Source organism: Balaenoptera borealis (assembly GCF_965194805.1).
Source record: "Balaenoptera borealis genome assembly, chromosome: 16".
Lineage (NCBI taxonomy): Eukaryota > Metazoa > Chordata > Mammalia > Artiodactyla > Balaenopteridae > Balaenoptera > Balaenoptera borealis.
Genome location: NC_138872.1, coordinates 52,410,408 through 52,424,987, shown reverse-complemented (window position 1 = coordinate 52,424,987; position 14,580 = coordinate 52,410,408). Strand labels below are relative to the sequence as shown.

Genomic DNA, 14,580 nt, shown 5'->3' with positions numbered 1-14,580 from the left:
AGGGGGAGATTAGGGAGTGATGCTAAGCGGTGTGGGGTTTCTTCTTGGGGTAATGAAAATGTTATAAAATTGGCTGTGAATACAATAAAACATTGAATTATACACTTTAGTTGGGGGAACTGTATGCTATGTGAATCATATCTTAATAAGGTTGTTTAAAAAAAACCTTATAGGGAATCCCCTGGTGGTCCAGTGGTTAAGACTTGGTGCTTTCACTGCCAGGGCCCGGGCTCAATCCCTGGTCAGGGAACTAAGATCTCAAACAGACAAACAAACAAAAAATCCTTATAGGTATGACTCATGTCCCCAGGGTCACTTGGATAAAAAACAGTTTTCTCCATCAGAAACAGGCTTCTCACTCCTGGGCCTGGTTTCCTCACCAAAGGAGAGGGGTGGCATGGACTATATACTGAGATATTTTGTAAGTTGCTAAGATCATATTGTAAAAACTACATAGAAAACATTTTAAAATGTTGAGAACTGATACTCATAAATCACCCACGAGCCTGACACTCAAATGCACAGCTGTTTCCATTCTTGTATTAGTGCCTTTAATATACACGTAATTTTCTGTTGCACACACATGTGTTCAACATGTTTGCTATTTTATTCTTCTTTAGAGTGGGAAGCCCGCACCTGCAGACCAGATGGAGCCCTTGTGAAGGACCAAAGCATTATGTAACGCAGGCCCCTAACATGAACACAAATCTAAATCCTCAGCAGCAATACCACAAGATGACCACAAGATGGCAATGTTGCTCCTTGAAATGCACGTATAGCATCCTTGGTAGAATTAGATGTATCACAACGTTTAAAAACTAGAATTTGGGAGTTTTTCCATATCAGACAAATAATTCAGGAAGACTTCTGAAAACGTTTGTATTTACAAAATATACTAGGTAGAAAGCAAAATCCAGTTAACAAATCGGCAAAGACTATGTTTTCTAAGCTAAGGTTTAAAAAAAAAAAAAAAAGACCAAAATATTCCTTGGACCATGACACTGCCTCTAGACCTCAATCCACTTCATTTCTTCTGTCTCATCTCAAGTCTCAAGTCTGGTCACATTTGTTATTTATTGACTAATTTTATTGTATGTATTTGTGACTTTAAAAAAACCTTAAGAGTTAGAGTCTGTCATACAGAGTGAAGTAAGTCAGAAAGAGAAGAACAAATACAGTGTGCTAACACATATACATGGAATCTAAGGGAAAAAAAAAAAAAAGGTCATGAAGAACCTAGTGGCAAGACGGGAATAAAGACACAGACCTACTAGAGAATGGACTTGAGGATATGGGGAGGGGGAAGGGTAAGCTGTGACAAAGTGAGAGAGTGGCATGGACATGTATACACTACCAAACGTAAAATAGATGGCTAGTGGGAAGCAACCGCATAGCACAGGGAGATCAGCTTGGTGCTTTGTGACCACCTGGAGGGGTGGGATAGGGAGGGTGGGAGGGAGAGAGATGCAAGAGGGAAGAGATATGGGAACATATGTATATGTATAACTGATTCACTTTGTTATAAAGCAGAAACTAACACACCATTGTAAAGCAATTATACTCCAATAAAGATGTTAAAAAAAAATAACCTTAAATAACTGGGAGGAAATATCTCAAAATGTTAAAACTAGTAAGGAAAGCAATTTATTTTTTCCCTTAAATTTCTTTTGTTTTCTCAAAATTGTTTACAATGTGCATGAACTCTTTACAATGGGAAAATAGTAAACACTTTAAAGATAAGCTGCATCTCCTTGCTTGGTAATTTTTTTCTTTAACTCGGTAACTCTTAGGAAAAGTAGGGATTCCATTCCTATGCAAGATGTGTCATACGGGAAAATAAAGAGTAATATAGACAGGGGACTTCCCTGGTGGTCCAGTGGTTAAGACTCCACACTTCCAATGCAGGGGGGCATGGGTTTGATCCCTGGTTAGGGAACTCAGATCCCACATGCTGCACGGTGCAGCCAAAAAATAAAATAAAATAATAAAATAAAATCCAAAGAAAATTTTTTAAAAAAAAGTAATATAGACAATGGGACAGAAAAACAAGTGAAAATCAAGTACCTTGCAGTCTGTGTTGTGGGCCTTGCATGGCCTCAAAGACATTTCCCCCAAGATATTTATTAACCACAAAGGGAAAGATAATGACTTGACAGGGGAGAAATCTCGCATACACAGCCTTAAGTGCTCAAGGTCAACTTCACCACTAATAAGACACATCAACACCATGACCTCCTTGATAAGATGCACCAAGGAGGACACAGCATCACCTCTGTGATATTCCTGCCCAGAAAGCACACCCCCATGTGGCACCCTCAAGCCACATGGAGGGACGTTCTACAAAACAACTGACCAGGACCCTTCCAAAATGTCAAGATCATCTTGGACGAGGAAAGGCTGAGGGCCTGTCACAAACTGGAGGAGACTAAGGAGACACAAGGACAAAATGCAACATGGGATTTCGGAACAGAAAAAGGACATTAGGGGAAAAGCTGGTGAAATTTGCATACAGTCAATAGTTTAGGTTAATGGTTTTGTACCAACGTGGATTTCCCAGATTTGCTCACTGCACAATGTTAGGTAAGATGCTGACATTCAGGGAGACTGGGTGATGAGTATAGGAAAATTCTTTGTACTTTTTTTTGCAATTTTTAAAAAAGTCTAAAATTAACTCAAAATAAAAGGATTTTGAAAACCCAAGTTTCAAACTTACAGATACAATGGAAGTTGACAGAGAAAATAAATGACCCATAGGCCTCCTGGGTGGAAGGGTGGGGGAGGAGAGGAGGGGACACAAAAGGGATACTCTCTGATCCAGAGCCATGTGGTTGGTCCTCGAGCTGGCACCTGAGCCAGGAAAAAAAATCCTGTAACATCACGTGTACCTCAAGTATGGGGACCCAACAATCTCCCTTCACCATCATCCCTGCTCTGCTTCTGGGGAAACTGAGGCTCGGGCCTGAAGCGAGTGGCCCAGGACCACATGGGTAGTGAGAGTCAGGCCTTCAGAGCTGCATTGATCAGCCCTACAAACCAGCTATGTTATGGCTTAGCACTGTGGCTTCCAGCTGATCTGGACAACCGGAGGCACCATGGGAGACTGGAGGGTGTCCCCAGAGCGACCTGCCTGGGGTGGCTGCTCCAGCTCTGCTGGGTCCCGCCTGCCACCCTGGCTGCTCTGCCGGGCCTCGCTGTGGGGGCGGCATCCCGCCACTGCTAATCCCTGGGCCGCTCACCATTTCCCATGTGGCTTCTCAGCTCTTCCACCACCAGGGAGAGCAATGAAATTCCCAGTGAAACCTTACGGTAGTTTCTGTTTTCCCAGATGGTTTCCAATCACACATGCTTCAAGAGTCCAAAGGACTGTGATCACACATTTCATGTTCACCAAATACCACTAGGCGAGGGCTTTGCATGCTTTATTCCATTTTATCTCCCAAATACCCTCATCCATTAGGCCTGCTGTTGTTTCATTCACAGAGGAGGAAACTAAGGCTCACTCTTAGATTCCTGTGACCGAGAGCCAGGCCGCTAAAGGACAGAGTCAGCATTCAAACCTCCTGTGTCTGTTTTCAGGGCCTAAACTCTTAATATAAGTTAAAATGGTTCTTTTCAATTTGAGGATTCCAACCCATAGGAATCAACGCAGTAGGTTAAGACTGGTGGTTCTCATTCACGGTGATCTGCCCACCAGGCGACATCCGGCCAGGTCAGGAGACATTTTTGGTTGTCATAACTAGGGGGTGGGGCAGGCTACTGGCATCTGGTAGGTGGGAGCCAAGGATGTTGCTCAACATCCCACAGTGCCCGGGGCAGCCCCCATCACCCTGCACAGGAAGGATCTGGTCTAAAACAGCATCAGGGTCAAGGTTGAGAAACCTGCTTAAAAGCAGCACTTGAAAAATAAAACAGAACAGAAAGAGTGCACCCATATACTGAGGTTAAGTACAGTTTTCATGAAGCTTTTATTTCAATTATTTGTATATGTAATTCTGGTCTCCATAAGAATTACTCGGGGCACTTGATAAAAATGCAGATGCTTAGAGCACAGGATTCCTGGAGCCCCTCCCTGTTACCTCCCCACCAACCAACCAGAAGAAAATCACATACCCTGAAGCCTTCACCCCAAATTTTGCCTATAAAAACTTTTCCCTAAAAATCATCGGGAGTTTGGGGTTTTTGAGCACGAGCCACCCATTCTCCTTGCTTGGCCCTGCAATAAACCTTTCTCTGATATTAAAAAAAAAAAAAAAAAAATCAGATGCCTGGATTTCCCATCCAAAATTCTGATGGTGAGTCTGGAGCAAAATTCAAGAATCTGGATTTTTAACAAGCACCCCCTGAGACTCTGGTTCTGGTGGATCACGGACTTGGCTTTGAGAAACACTGGAATAGATGCCCTTGAGGTTAGGTGGCCAGAGGCTAAGTGACCAACTTAATAAGGATTTGAGGTTTTCTTTATGCAGGGCAACACATGAAGTGTTTCACATACATCACCTCGTTTAATCTGTCACACTGTACAGGTTCCCTCATTAATGCATTAAACAGAATCATTAACATTTATTTATTTTATATCGGTGGAAGAGTCATGATTGCATCCTCTTAAAGGATCCTTTAATACCAAGTTAACAAGTTTCAGACACCTTAAGATATTTTGGGGACCTCAAGAAGAGTGGAATTTGTCCAAATTTTAAGTAGTACAGGTGAAATCTGGGGGAGAAAGCTCGTTGGGCACGGCTTTAGTACCTTGGGATAACAAATACCAGACTTTTAAAAATCCAGTCTGAGGTTCCTCACAGAGACTTCCAGCAAAACAAACTCAAGAAAGCCTACGAGGTGAATTAGCATGCCTGCTGCACCTATGTAAATAATCAGGCCCAATCTTACTGGACCAGCCTTATTTCATGCAAAAAATATCTTTCATTGAGATTATGAGGCCGTAGGGAAAATTTGTGTTTCAATGGAGAACTGGGTTTTGTCTAGAACACAGCCTTTCAGGTTATACGATTCTAGCCTGTTGTTGCCTTTGAGCTACTTCTGCAACTCTGCACAGATAACGGAACAAGGTAAAATAATTCTATTCTGTAGACATGTTCTCTCTTTCTTGCCATGTAAATAAATACAGATAAGTAAGTAATTTCTCCGGTTTTGCCTCCATTTGCACATTCATGTTAATATTCCTAATCTACAGTCTTTCAGAATCTTTTTTGGATTCTCCTGCAAACTGGTTGTAAGATCTTACCGGTTCCTCGATTGATGAGTTAAGTAAAAGCTTGCACACGTGTTCATTTAGTATCTGTATGAAAGAGTTTTATTTTCTTTGTTTTGGTCTAAGCCTCTGCTTTTCAAATCTCCCTGGTCATTGGTCTTATAATCTTTGGGTTCCAGGCAGCAATTTAAAAAATTACATAGGAAATAACCAATCTGCATTGTGTGTAACAGAAGTGAGCATTATTTTATGAAACTTCTATTTGCAATACATTTATATATTTGTTCTAGGTGGATTTAAATGTATTTTTTAATTTTTGGATGATCATTGTTTTGAGGTAAATATTTGGGCCCTAATGTGTTTTTTCATAATATTCCATTTTTACTCAGTAAAGATTTATTGAGTTGGCTAGAATATTTTTAAGTCAGGCAGATGTAAATGGAAAGTAGGAGAGCCTCACAGTTTACAGTTGGTCACTCTCTTATGCTGCTTCTCCTCCCCCCAAAATTGAGGTACAGAGCAATCTGAGTGCGATACTCAGACTGCCTGCTCTAATAAACCCAACACCCAAGACACACACAATATTACAAACTGTCAGGTGCCTCTCAGACACCAGTAGGTCCAAGCCCTAAGATCCTGAAAGGCAGAGCCTTGCTCAGCAGCTGATGGCGGATCAACAGAATTACCTTCGTACACAAGAGTGAGAACCACCATCACTGTCCGCCAACACCCGTCGTTAGCGCTGACTTGCTGGGTGGGAGAACTGGGGCAAATCCCATCACTTCTCTGGGCTGATTTCATCTGTGAAACAGGAAAAGTGACAAATGAGACACTGTATGTGAAATTCTTCCATAAACTGTGAATCATCATGTAAGAACAAGGAATACTTTGTCCAGGCCCAGCAGAGGTTCTGAATAGTGGAAGGGGGAGGAGCGAATATCTTGATGTTTGAAAAAGCTCCTGGATGATTCCAAAAGCTGCCCCGCCCCCCACCCCCAGCAAGCTATGAAAATTAGAGGTGCACACTGATTGGCTCATGGACCCTCCTACCATTATGTGCAAAGTCTCTGAGTGTGCATACAGGCATTAGTCTTGGGAGAGGTGAAAGTGGCAGTGATCTCCCTAAAGATTAAGAATTCTATTCCAGGGACTTTCCTGGTGGCGCAGTGGTTAGGAATCCGCCTGCCAGTGCAGGGGACAGGGTTTGAGCCCTGGTCCAGGAAGATCCCACATGCCACGGAGCAACTAAGCCCGTGCGCCACAACTACTGAACCCACGTGCCTAGAGCCGGTGCTCCACAACAAGAGAAGCCACTGCAATGAGAAGCCGGCGCACCGCAACAAAGAGTAGCCCCTGCTCACCGCAACTAGAGAAAGCCCGCCCGCAGCAATGAAGACCCAAGGCAGCCAAAAATAAATAAATAAAATTAAATAAAATAAAATTTCTATTCCAAAGCAGGGCTTCTCAACCTCGGCACCACTGACATTTTGTACCAGATAATTCTTTGTTGTGGGGGGTTGTCCCGTGAAATGAAGGATGTTTAGCAGCATCCCTGGCCTCTGCCTGCGAGATGCCAGTAGCAGCCACCAAATCCTGACAACCAACATTGCTGCATGTCCCTTGAGAACCACTGCTCCAAAGCAACTTAGAGGCAGAGGACACAGAAAGGGAGATTCCAGCTAATAGTACTTGCAGCCCCAGATCCCCCAACCCCCCTAGAGCACAATCGTGGCTATTTCCACGCCTCCCATATCAGCCCTAATTCGTCCTCACATCTCTGGGCACCTGGTCACACCATCTTCCACGCCTTCCCACCCCACATTACCTCAGGGCTTCGATACCCACCACCTCCTAAATGGCTTTTCTGCCCGGCATCCGGCTGTTCCGATTCTCCCTACGCAGTGCTGAGTTCCTAAAGCTGAAACATTTCCCTCTCCAATAAAAGTAGTGTCCGTCTCCGTTATAAACGCTCTATAATCTAGCCTCCACATACAAACTTTTCCCCAAGTCCGACTAGGAGCTTTTGGGAAGAGGAACAAGGTAAACCTGCCTGAATCGCACCAAGTCCTGGAGATGATTTTGGCCCCGAAAAGCATTAATGTCAAAATAATAAAAATATACCCTTTCTTTGGAATTGAAGTTTACACGTGATTATCTGTTATTAGACCTCTGCATCCTCCAAAGGCAAGGGGTAACGGAAGTGAAAGACTGGTCGTTAAAGCAAGGGCTTCAAACTGTGGTCAGACTCATTAGGTCCTGAAATCAGTTTAATGGGTTAGCAACAGACTTTTGGAATGGAAAGAACAGAATAGAATAGGACAGGACAGGACAGGATAGGATAGGTTGGAATTAGAACCCACGTAGAGTAGATCTGGCTGCGTCATGTGAGGTTGGGCTAAAAATCTCCCTTTAAACTTATCGCTCAGTAATCTGCATCTACAGGCGTGTAAAATATATTTCTCACTGTAGGTTGAGTCAGAAAAGTTTGAAAGCCCCAACAGGTAATCTACATATTCAGCAGTGGAAGCAGGTGTAACAACAGCAAAAAGTGCAAGGTCACTGGGACCTCCAGAGGCACAAAGACTGGATGGGGCTGGGGTGGATGCCAGGGCGGGGGCAGTACTGGGTGGAGCGGACACGGTCAAGGAAAGGCAAACCCATGTGGGGCTCTCTGACTTGGGGTGTCAGGGCTCAGTCCCAGGGTCGGGTGGGTGGAGGGGGGTGAGGAGGAGCGAGGGGAAAGGAGGCTGCGAATCGCAGGTGAAGGACAAGGAGGCGGCCTGAGCGCCGGGACGCAGAGTCCGGGGACACCCCCCTCCTCAGCATCAGCAGTCCTGGGGACCCCCGGGAGAGCCCAGCTGGGGGCGCGGCCACGCCGAGTGACCCGAGACCCTCCCTGACCCGCTGGGGCCCGTCCTCACCGGGCACCGGCCGGGCGGCGACGGCAGCGGGGCCCTCCCTCTCCGGAGACCGAGCCGCGGCGGGTCCTCTGGCCTCGGGCCGCCGCAGCCACAGGCGCCGACCTCGCGGCCCAGGCCCCTCCGGCCACCGCAACCCGGGTGCCCAATCCCCGCCCCCACCTGCCCTCTCGGGAGCGAGCCCCGTGCCGCGCGCGCCGCCCCGCTGGCCGTAGGGAGCGCGCACCGCCCCGCGGGGAAGCCGGCCTCTAGGAGCGCACTAGAGGGTTCCTAGCAAGCATGCGCAGCGGGGCCGCGGGAAGCCCATTCTTTGGGCAAACTCCTCTTCTCCGGGTCTTCCGTGCGCGGTGCCTAGCTGGCGGCCGGACCAATCGGCCCTGGGAGGCGGGGCCAGGGCTGGAGAAAGAGGCGGGGCAAGCCCAGGATTGGGCGGCGGCAGCCGGGGACCGAGCTTTGATCTGACCTGAGGCTTGGACGGCGGGTTTGGGGGCGGGGAGGAGGGCCTCCGGGGCGGTGGACCCTCCGAGAAGAGAGTTGGGGGGCTTGAGACCCCAAGACCTGATCCAGGATTTGACTCTGAGCTCACTGAGCGGAAGCGGTCATTTTTAAAAAATTTTTATTTTATTTATTTTTTATACAGCAGGTTCTTATTAGTTATCTGTTTTATACATATTAGTGTATATATGTCAATCCCAATCTCCCAATTCATTCCACCACCACCACCCCCCCACCCCTCTGCCACTTTCCCCCCTTGGTGTCCATACGTTTGTTCTCTACATCTGTGTCTCTATTTCTGCCAGGCAAACCGTTTCATCTGTGCCATTTTTCTAGGTTCCACGTATATGCGTTAATATACGATATTTGTTTTTCTCTTTCTGACTTACTACGGAAGCGATCATTTAAATGCATCATTAGGCCCGTCACTTTCGTTAGCCAGCGGAAGGAAATTTCCTATGGACTTCATAGAAACTTTAAAATGACCTACCCCAAAGCTGGGCCAATTTGATTCAAACTAAATAATGATAATAACAGATTATAACTGAGTAAAATAAGAAGCCATGATCGATAGTGATGTAAATAAGTAAATGGGGAGATGGGAAAGCTCTTACAGTAGAATGCCAACTAATAAATGCAGAAGGAAGGATGCGGAAAATCACCCTTTGGCGACCATCGTTAAGTAGTAATTGATTCGGGCAAAAATTATCAGTGGCCGCTAAGACCGGAGGGTGAAAGTTTAACAAGGAACTAGTATTTACATATTCCCAAAGTACATATTTCCCCACAATACATTTATTAATTGCAAGAGGAAAAATATGAATTTTACAATAGACAAATGGTCCTCAAAGTGTAGTCTGGGGTTCCTGGAAGTCCCTGTGGGATATTCCAAAGTTTACATGACGTGTAACAGGTTGAATGCCAAAGCACAGATGAGAACCTGTAGTCCTCCATTAAGCCTACATTAAAGAGATTTGCAAAAAAAAAAAAAAAAAAGTAGAACTATGCCATTCTCATAAAATTTCTTTGTTTTGGAAAATATAGTGATTTTCATAAAAATTTGTTATGCTAACACATAAAGGATTTATTATTGTATCTTTTGGTAACAGATTTATTGGCTATAACTCACATACCATACAGTTCACCCATTTAAAGTGTACCAATTGAATGGTTTTTAATAGATTCACAGAGATGCGGACGTCACCACACTCAGTTTTAGAACAATTTCATCACTCCAAAAGAAACCTTTAGCGATCACCCCCAAGTCCCCCATCCTCCCATGCTAAGCAACTATTAATCTTTCTGTATCTATAGATTTGTATATTCTGGACATTTCATTTAAATGGAATCATACAATCATATATCTTCTGTGTCTGGCTTCTTTCACTTAGCATAGTGTTTTCAGAGTCCATCCATGTTGTAGCATGCCAGTAGTATTTCATTCTTTTTATCATCAAATAGTATTGCACTGTATGGATATACCCCAATTTGTTTATCCATTCATCTGTTGACTGACGTTTGCATTGTTTCCACTTTTTGGCTACTATGACTAATGCTGCTGTGAACATTATGTGCAAATTTGTGTGGACAGATGTTTTCAATTCTTTTGGGGATACACCTGGGATTGGATTTGCTGGGTCGATGTTTAACCGTTTGAGGAATTGCTAGATTGTTTTCCACAGGGTCTGCTCCATTTTACATTCTCACCAGCAGTGTGTAAGGGTTCCAATTTCTCCACATCCCTGTCAGCAGTTGTTATTATCGGTTTTTCTGATTATAACCATGCTAATGGATATGAAGTGGCATTTCACTGTGGTTTTGATTTGCATTTCCCTGATGGCTAATGATGTTGATCCTCTTCTCAAGTGCTTATTTGACATTTGCATATCTTCTTTGGAGAAATGTCTATTCAGATCCTTTGCCCATTTTAAAATTGAGTTGTCATTATTAAGACTAAAAATTCTTTATATTTATATTCTAGATACATGTCCGTTGTTAGATATATGATTTACAAAAACTTTCTCCCATTCTGTGGGTTGTCTTTTCACTTTATTGCTCCCAGTTAAGATGGTGTCCTTTGAAGCACAAAAGTTCTTAATTTTGATGATGTCCAATTTATCTGTTTTTTCTTTTGTTGTTTGTGCTTTTGATGTCACATCTAAGAAATCACTGCCTAATCCAAGTTCACAAAGATTTACCTGTATGTATTCTAAAAAGTTTTATAGTTTAGTTCTTACATTTGGGACTTAGACCCATTTTGAGTTGTGTCTTTTTTTTTTTTTTTTTTTTTTTAATGGGCAAAGTAGGGCTCTGATTTCATTCTTTTGCATATGGATATCTGAGTTGTGCCATTTGTTGAAAAGACTGTTCTTTCCTCTCTGTGATTATTTTGGCTCCCCTGTTGAAAAACAATTAACCATAAATGTGAGGGTTTATTTCTGGACTCTCAATTCTAACCATGGGTCTGTGTTTATTTTGTGCCAGCACCACACTGACTCAATTACTGTTGCTTTGCGGTAAATTTTGAAATCAGAGAGTGTGAATTCTCCAACTTCGTTCTTTCCATTTTGTTTTGGGTCCCTTGAGTTTCCAGTTGTCATCTTTCTTGTCAATCTTTTTGAAAATGAATCTCTCTTTTAAATTTTACATCATTGCAAACACACTCCATGGCAATTATTTTCAAGTATTCCTGCTTTTTCCACCTAACTGTATATTGTAAAACTCCCCCCCCCAATATTATAACCCTATTTACATATGGCTGGCTACATAGTTTAGTTATTTTCCTATTAGACACTAGTTTCTTTTTTTTTAATAGACAAATGTATTTTATAAGATGCCCAGATCTCATTTTTTTCCATCATAATACATCATATAAATTCAGGGGAAACATTTAAACGTTTTTCAGATCACATGATCCGATATAGAATTTCTAACCAGAAGAATCCTCAAACTCAATTTGAAGAAAAAAAAAATTTTTAAGCATTTTTAAAATTAATTAATTTAGTTTTGGCTGCGTTGGGTCTTCGTTGCTGCGTGAGGGCTTTCTCTAGTGGCGAGCGGGGGCCACGCTTCATTGTGCTGTGTGGGCTTCTCATCGTGGTGGCTTCTCTTGTTGCGGAGCACGGTCTCTAGGCGCGCGGGCTTCAGTAGTTGCGGCACGCGGGCTCAGAAGTTGTGGACACGTTTCTAAATTTCACTGTTGCTGCTGTGGCTGGCTTCATTCCTAACTTTTGGGGAACCTGGGTGAAAAGTATATGGGAATGCTTTGTACACTTGCAGTTTTTCTGTAGGTGTGAAATTATGTCAAAAATAAAACGTCAGACAAAAAAAAAAAAAAAATCTGCCTCTTTGAGGGGATTCCGTGAGGGGAAAGCATCTTTTTCTGCACTGGTCCAACCCTTGCCCATCTATCCAGCCCTCGCCCATCGGTCCAGCCCCCACTCACAGCGCACGATCACTGCACACTTATTCTCTGATCACCCTGCGCGGTGGGGACCGGGATTGCTCTGGCGCGGGGAGCTGCGGGGCCTGGGGGCTGCTTTCCTGGACACTTGGCGGGTGGCGACCGGAGCGGCCCAGCATCCTCCGAGCGGACACCCGCCCTGCCTCCTGTCCAGGCGCGACGACGCCCCTGCCTCCCCTCCTGCAGGGCGCCCCAGGCCCTCCGCTCACCGCGACCCTCCGCAGCCCCGCGGGCTCCTCCCTCCGCCCGCCCCGCTTTGGCCAGCCGGAGCCCCCAGTCTCCCAGTTGGCAGAGTGAAGACGCTGCTCCTCTCTAGAAAACGCCACTACCCTGACACCCCTCCCCTCCGCCTTCCTCCTGTCGCTCTAAAGCTGCTGCTGGAAGTCCCCGCCGCCCCCCTGCCCCTGGGCTCCAGGCAGGTGCAGGTCCAGGTCCCATGGGGCCCTCCTGCCCTGGTCCCCCGCCCGCTCCGCATTTCCACATTCTCCGCATCCTCCGTCGAATCCCCTCCTTCCCGCGTTCTCCCGCCCCCTTTCCCATCCTTGTTTTCAGTCCTCCACCTCCCACTGCCTCATCCTCCGTGCCTTCCTCTCGCACCTACGCTCCGCCCAACTCCGACTGCGCGCTCTGGGTCCCCGCACCTCTGCCCCTGCCTGGGCTCCGAGTGCCGTACCCCATCCGCACCCTGCGCCTCTCCGCCCGCTCCCCTGCCAGGTCTCCACCCTGGGCACCTTAGGGGCCCAAGTCCACAAAGACCCCTGCCGTGGTGGCGTTGAGCTTACGTTAAGGGGGGTGGGTTGGGGAGAAGCAATAGATAATAATAAACAATGAGTCATATGGTCTCTTAGAAGAGGTACTTGCTGTGGGGCAATCAGACAGGGAGGAGGAGGGGCTGCGACTTGTGTTGGAGTGTCTGTTTGAGGATGACAAGGAGTAAGGATCTCACCCGCATTCTTCGGATAGCCGGCCATCTGCCGGATTGTCACTGAGGAATCCTCCCTGGCCCCTGCAGAAGGCAAGTTAGAGCCGGTGCCCGGGCCTCAAAGGGCCTGGGTGGGCGTCCGGAATCTGCTGGGCCTGACGGCGTCCGCGCGCGCCTCCTCCCGGCCTCCAGGAGAATCAGCCACATTGAGCCTGGAGGCGGCGGGGGTTACGGGGGGGGGGGGGCGGGGGGGGGGACGTGCCTGGACCAGCTCTCCAAGCTAACCAAGGAAAATGCAACCCCCAGGAAAAAACACGCAGAGGTTGTGCACACAAGATGAAGCGAGGGGCGTTATCAATATTTTCTTCTTAATGATATTACCGGATGTTGCCAAGGATACCTGAGAGCCGGGTATTCACGGGCCGCGGGTGGAATGATAGTGGCTGTGTCCACCCCGTGTGCAGGAATCTCACCCAAGGCTTTTGAAAGGATTGTTACCAACCTAGAAACAATTGGGATACGTCCAACAATCAGGACTGGTTGGATAAATGATCACCCACCCCTGTAGTGGTACGTTGTAAAATGGACGCTGGAGAGACATTTGTAATACATTTAGAAAAAAAAAATAGGGAATTCCCTGGTGGTCCAGTGGTTAGGACTCCGTGCTTTCATTGCCGGGGTCCGGGTTCGATCCCTGGTCCGGAACTAAAATCCCGCAAGTCACGCAGTGCGGCAAAAAAACAAAAAAAGGCACTTTATCACCCCAATTTTCTGAATATAAAATAATTTATCATAGACTTATCTCTAGATGGTGGAATTACTGTAGATTTTGTAATATTTTTTCATAATCAGTATTTTCTGTTTATTTTCATGACCATGAATTACCTTTTTTTTTTTTTTTTTTTTTAGCTTGAAGGAAAGACCAATGCAAGATATTTTTAAAAAGTAAGTGTAGGGACTTTCCTTGTGGCGTAGTGGATAAGACGCTGCGCTCCCAATGCAGGGATACCGGGTTCTATCCCTGTCGGGGAACTAGATCCCACATTCATGCCACAACTCACAACTAAGAAGCCCATGTGCCGCAACTAAGACCCGGTGCAGCCAAATAAATAAATACTTAAAAAATAAGTGTACAGTAGTCATCCTATTTACTTTTTATCCCCATCATAATTAATGCCCCTACCCACCCACTCACTGAGTGCAGAGACCCAGAACTGGTATCAATCTGCCACTTCTGAGGGTTTTCTGCTCCGTTGACACTGGTGGGAACCACTCATGACCGACAGGAACACACCCGTCCAGCAGGATGCCAACTGTGTGAACTGGAAGGGCCACTTGCCCCCCAGCTCCCTTCTCCCCTTGGATTCTCCTCCTGGTGGGTGGCACTGTCATCCCGGGCTGGGCAGGCCAGTCCTCCCTCAAACCCTGTCCCCCGAAAGAGACCACCCATCACTGAGCCCTTCTCCTTCCCCTTCTAGCATCTCCCATCTCCCCTCCCTTTTCTCTCCCCCGGGCTGTGGTGGTGCCCTCACCAGCCTCTCCGCTCCCACTTTGGACCCCCTCCAGTCTGTTC

General features: G+C 45.9%; 1 protein-coding gene across 6 annotated transcripts in view; it reads right to left on the bottom strand.

Annotated features, from left to right (window-relative positions):
• FLYWCH1 (FLYWCH-type zinc finger 1) overlaps nt 1-8,397 on the bottom strand; it is a 29,609-nt gene extending 21,212 nt beyond the window's left edge. For 4 of the 6 annotated variants that reach the window (XR_014235532.1, XR_014235533.1, XM_082359595.1 and 1 more), the window contains exon 1: nt 5,896-6,010. The gene's annotated coding sequence lies outside the window, so the exon portion shown is untranslated. Of the gene's footprint in view, nt 1-5,895; nt 6,011-8,130 lie in introns of those variants that run through there. The other 2 variants (XM_082359596.1, XM_082359597.1) reach the window with 2 other exon arrangements.
• Between the last annotated feature and the right edge of the window lie 6,183 nt (nt 8,398-14,580).